Below are 5,983 nucleotides of genomic sequence, written 5' to 3'. Positions count from 1 at the left end.
TGTATTTTTAGTAGAGACAGGGTTTCACCATGTTGGCCAAGCTGGTCTCCAACTCCTGGTCTCAAGTGATCCGCCCACCTTGGCCTCCCAAAGTGCTGGGATTATAGGCGTGACCCACTGCACCTGGCCCAGGCTTTTAATTATATACAATTCGGAAAACAAAAGTGGAGTCCTCCCTTCCTGCTAAGGAAATCTATGAAGATTTCTTAAAGGAGGCAGCATTTGATCTGGAAGAGTGAGTTGGAAAAGAAAGGGAAAAGGATGCTACAGACCAACAGTTCAATATGATGAGCAATGGCTTGGAGGGAGAAAATGCTTGGCTTATTTAAGAACTGGCAAGGCAGGAGAATAGAGAGAATTCCCTGGTGATGAAATTGAGACCAGTTGAGGAAACAAGAGTCCTCAAGGACTGCATTAATCTTATTTTTTTTTTGAGACAAGGTCTCACTCTGTCACCCAGGCTGGAGTGAAGTGGTCCCACCATGGCTTACTGCAGCCTTGATCTCCCATGCTCAAGTGATTGTCCTGCCTCAGTTTCCTGAATACCTGGGACTACTGGCATGCGCCACCATGCCCTGCTAATGTTTGTATTTTTTGTAGAGACAGGGTTTCACCAGGTTGTCCGAGCTGGTCTCGAACTCCTGGGCTTAAGCCATCCACCTGCCTTGGCTTCCCAAAGTGCTGGGATTACAAGCATGAGCCACCACGCCCAGCCTAGAGCAATCTTAAGGTCTGATCCACTTACACACCCCAGGGTTTGCTACTCCCAGGTAAAACTCACGGGAACATCTGAACTTCCTTTGGAGATTTGCAAGACTCTCTTGCTGGCCTCCCTGGCTGAGCAGGAGTCACTATGCCTGCTTTTGTGGGCTTTTGTGTCTGCACTGTGTCTAGGGTTATTCCACTAGTGAGCATATCAGACTCCCCCTGGGCGCCACACTTATGTGAATGCCTTTGTCACACTGTCATGGCTCCTTGTCCTCTTCCCTTCCTCTCATGAAAGCAGTGAGACAGTGTCTGATCCCTCTTTGCAACCCCAAAACAGCACAGGACTTGCATATAAAAATGCTCATTTGAGAGTCTGATGAATGAATAAATGTGGTGAAGGTAAAATCCTCCCTGAACTGGTCCTCTGCAGCCCATGACTCTAGCTCTCACTTCACCACATCCTAGAAGCATGACATCACCTCTGTGCCCCTCAGTTTGCTAACCTATAAAATGGGGAGAATAAGTGCCACCCACTCAACCTATTTCTCATGGCAGTTGTGAGGACCAAATGATATAACAGCTGGGATTTGCTTCACAAAGTATTGTTAGGATGGGTTTGGAATTCCCCAATGCTGCTTACAGAAAATCTTTTTTTTTTTTTTTTTTTTTTTTTTTTTTGAGACGGAGTCTCACTCTGTCACCCAGGCTGGAGTACAATGCCATGATCTCGGCTCACTGCAACCTCTGCCTCCCAGGTTCAAGCGATTCTCCTGCCTCAGCCTCCAGAGTAGCTGGGATTACAGGCGCCTGCCACCATGCCTGGCTAATTTTTGTATTTTTAGTAGAGATGGGGTTTTACCTTGCTGGCCAGGCTAGTCTAAAACCCCTGACCTTGCGATCCACCCGCCTCGGCCTCCCAAAGTGCTGGGACTACACGTGTGAGCCACCGTGCCCGGCAGAAAACCTTTTTTGGTAACCTAAATGCATTTCTCCTTTGGTAGAGGAGCCAATGGCCCAGCATTGGACAGGAGGTATGAATGTAGGTATGTATAGGAAGAGGCCGACAGTACTCATGGGTTAAAAAATTGTGTTTGTTTTTAAAGTATCCTTTTCCAGTGCTGAAAGAGAGAAAGCAAAGAACAAAAAATTCACCTCAAGCACATCTGAGAGCCATAAGGTTAACAGCTGTCATGGTACTGCTGCTAAAATTCTGAAAAGACAATGTCGGATCTAGACTTGCTGGGATAAAACACAGCTGGCCACAGCTGAAAGGCAGAAAAATACCCTCAGATCCTAAAGGAAAAATGAAGAGACAAAATTGCAGTCAATAATGCACTAATGAGGTGAACTCTAGTGTATATACACACACACATACACACAGAGACACACACCCTATAAATTGCAGAAAGAATTTCACTCTGTAGAAAAGAAGGCTCAGAAAGATAAGTCCTAAGTGTTCAGTCTGATTCTCCACCAACCCCCACCCTCAGGAGTCTTCCAGTGGGCATTCTCCTGAGAGAGAAACTAGAATAGGCCAGAGCACTTAAGATGGTGCAACCAGTAGTTTATTAATTAATGTACAGGCAGGGCGCAATGGCTCACTCCTGTAATCCCAGCAGTTGGGAGGCTAAGGTGGGTGGATCGCTTGAGTTCGAGATCAGCCTGGATAACATGGCAAAACCCTGTCTCTAGGAAAAATTACAAAAATTAGCCAGGGGTGGTGATGCGTGCCTGTAGCCCCAGCTACTCAGGTGGCTAAGATGGCAGGATCACTTGAGCCTGGGAGGTTGAGGCTGCAGTGAGCCGTGATGGCACCACTGCACTCCAGCCTCAGTGACAGAGTGAGACACTGTCTCAAAAAAAAAATTAATGTACAAAGTGCCCCAACTTACAATGGGGTTGCATCCTGATAAACCCACCATAAATTGAAGATACCTTAAGTCACAAATGTTGTTAATACACCTACCGAACACCATAGCTTAGCCTAGCCTACCTTAAACATACTCAGCATACTTACATTAGCCTACAGTAGGGCAAAATCATCTGGCCACACAACACATTACAGAGTGTCAATAGTTTAGCCTCGTGATCATGGGGCTGACTGAGATCTGAGGCTCACTGCTGCTGCCCAGCATTGAGAGAGTGTCTTACTGCATATTCTGGTATGATACCCAGGGAAAAGAGCACAGTTCAGAATTTAGTATGATTTCCACTCAACATATGCTGCTTTCACACCATTGTAAAGTGGAAAAGTCCTAAGTAAAACCATCGTAAGTTTGGGATCATCTATATTGCTAATTAAGTGATAATTAATTGGTAAATAGTTCGTTAGTAGCATAGGGACTTTGGGTAGTGGGCCTTATTTAATTGTATGAACTGTATCCAGGCTGGCTTCTCTATAGCATCCCAGTGAACAGTGGTCCATTCTAAGGTTGAATACCTCCAGGGACAGTGAGCTCATGAACCCCTTGCCTTCTAGGCAGTCCTTTCCCTCACTGAGCACAAATTAGCTTCCATAAAGCTTCTTGCCACTGGTCTAAGTTCTGCTCTTTGGGAGTCATCACCCTCAGGAAAGAACAAACAAGGTGGCACAGCAAAGGATCCTGTGAAAAAAAATCTGCTCTGAAATTCCAGAGGAAGAGATCTGCTCAGACAGATCTTTTCACGGGAACCCTCACTGTGCCACTTTGAAGGGCATTACAACATCTCCTCTATGTCTTTGGATGTCTTTGGAATAACCCCATTTGGAAGGGATGGTGGTTTTGGAATGTTAACTAGAGGAAGCACATTCAGGAGTAAAGCAAGGGCAGGATTATGGAGCTGAGAGCCTAATCTTATAGAAAACTTCTGCAACCCCATTCCCCTGGCTGTGTCCCATTGAGATACACATTCGCATACAATCTATTTTTAAAAGGACATTCCCTGCCCGGCACGGTGGCTCATGCCTGTAATCCCAGCACTTTGGGAGGCTGAGGTGGGCAGATCATTTGAGGTCAGGAGTTTGAGACCAGCTTGGCCAACATGGTGAAATCCCATCTCTACTAAAAATACAAAAATTAGCCAGGCGTGGTGGCCTGCGCCTGTGATCCCAGCTACCTGGGAGGCTGAGGCAGGAGAATAGCTTGAATCCGGGAGGCAGAGGTTGCGGTGAACCGAGATCGCACCACTGCACTCCAGGTTGGGCAACAGAGTGAGACTCTGTCTCAAAAAATAAAAGGACATTGCCCTTTCTTCCTCGGTGCTGCCTGTGGAGGTGGCAGCAACCTCCTACTCACATCATGGCTGCCCTCAGACCCCCCATGAAGCCCAAGATTTTCAAAAAGAGGAACAAGACATTCATCCGGCAGCAGTCAGACTGATATGTCAAAATTAAGTGTAACTGGCAGACACCTAGAGGTATTGACAACAGGATTCAGAGAAGGTTCAAGAGCCAGCTCTTGATGTCCAACATTGGTTATGGGAGCAACAAAAAGACAAAGCACATGCTGCCCAGTAGCTTACAGAAGTTCCTGGTCCACAACGTCAAGGAGCTGGAAGTGCTGCTGAGGTGCAACAAATCTTACTGTGCTGAGATCGCTTACAATGTTTCCTCCAAGAACCACAAAGCAATTGTGGAAAGAGCAGCCCAGCTGGCCATCAGACTCACCAGTCACAAAGCAAGGCTATGCAGCAAAGAAAATGAATAGACAGTCCACGTGCCCATTTTATTTCTGTTTAAATAAAAACTGCAAAAGGAAAAGAAAAAGAAAAGAAAAGGACATTGCTATAAGAACCACTGTGAAATCATAGGCCCATATGCTAAAATGGCTGTGGGAGACAGCTGAGTCCATCCCATCTCCCATTTTGCGGATGGAGACACTAAGGCCCAGAGAAGGAAATAGAATTGCCAAAGGTTCTACAGTGAGTTCATGGGAGGGGCAAGACTAATGAGAAAAGGGACATCTCTTGGACATCACTGGGCACTGTGCTTTGCATACATGATCATATTCCATCCTCAAAACAAACCTGTGCAGCAGGTTTTGTTAGTACTCCGGTTTCACAGATGAAGCCTCAAATCTGAGGCTCAGACCTGGGATGTTGCCCAGGATCACACAGTTAGGAGATGGCAGAGCTGGAATTTGAAAGCCAGTCTGATTTTCCACACAAATCGTTTGACCACTAACACTTTCGGGTTGCCTAAAACCCAGGCCCCGTCTCCCCACTCCCCTAAGTCCACTCTATCCCTGTAGTCCTCCATTATGTTACATTGACTCCTAAAGAAAAAAGATCCAGATGGTCACAGCTCTGGAGGATTTGCAAAGCACTTCTGTGCCTTCCTGCACATCATCTCAGGAGATCCTGATACCAGACCGAGCTTGTAGCCTGGCCAGAAATAGCATGCTCATTTCATAAAGCAAGAACTGTTGGGTTTCCTTCAATCTAATGATTTCACCACCACCTGTGCGATAGCTGAGCAAAGTCAACAGGTTGATAAACTCCTGTGGTAGGAATGGGGACCCTTGACCTGCCAATAGGGAAGAACAGACATACAGAACTTGGCCAGGGAAACTTTTAATCCAGAAGAAAAAAGTGTATTTTCTCTCCTTATATGTTTTAAATAGAATAATGAGATAATCCTGGATTTTAAAAACTCAACTCTGGTGTTTATATTTTAATTTATTCTCAGAAGGGTAGGAGGGTCTAGAGGAAATGCAAAATGTGAGTCTTATTTTATGATTTGCTATGGTAAGCCACATTTAATCCCGTTCTTCAGTGAAAGGATTTACGAAGGATACAACACAATGTACCTGTCTGTTGCCTTCATTGTATTTTTTCCCAGATTTTTATTTAGTTTGCAATGTTACAACAATAAGGGAAATTAAAAGGAAAGAAAATTATCCATAATCCTACCACCCTAACAAATGAACTGTTCAGTGTTCCTCTTACTTCAGGCAAAATTTACATAGGTGATTTATGAGTGTAGTTACAGCCTCGCGTTCATTCAGCTTTCACACCTGACAGTTTATCATTATAATGCCACAGGTTTTCATGATTATCATTTAAAAATAAATGTTTTAATAATTATTTTAATGGCTGCTTAATACTCTTTTAAGTGGATATATCATTCCCTAGTATTATATATTTAGAAGGACTCCAGTTTTTCACTATCACAGATAATCCCAAAGTGCATGTCTTCATATATATCACATTCTCCTATTTTTGTCATTTCTTTAAAATCCCCAGATCTAGATTTTGCTGGGTCAAAGGGCCTGAATGCTTGCATGGCTCTTGATAT

At 44.6% G+C, this 5,983-nt stretch overlaps 1 pseudogene; it reads left to right on the top strand.

Annotated features, from left to right (window-relative positions):
- Positions 1-3,986: 3,986 nt before the first annotated feature.
- LOC100973619 (large ribosomal subunit protein eL32-like) lies at positions 3,987-5,043 on the top strand (annotated as a pseudogene).
- The last annotated feature ends 940 nt before the right edge of the window (positions 5,044-5,983 follow it).

Source organism: Pan paniscus, chromosome 11 (assembly GCF_029289425.2).
Source record: "Pan paniscus chromosome 11, NHGRI_mPanPan1-v2.0_pri, whole genome shotgun sequence".
Classification (NCBI taxonomy): domain Eukaryota; kingdom Metazoa; phylum Chordata; class Mammalia; order Primates; family Hominidae; genus Pan; species Pan paniscus.
The sequence above is the reverse complement of the archived record's forward strand: the minus strand, read 5'-3'. Positions and strand labels throughout refer to the sequence as shown.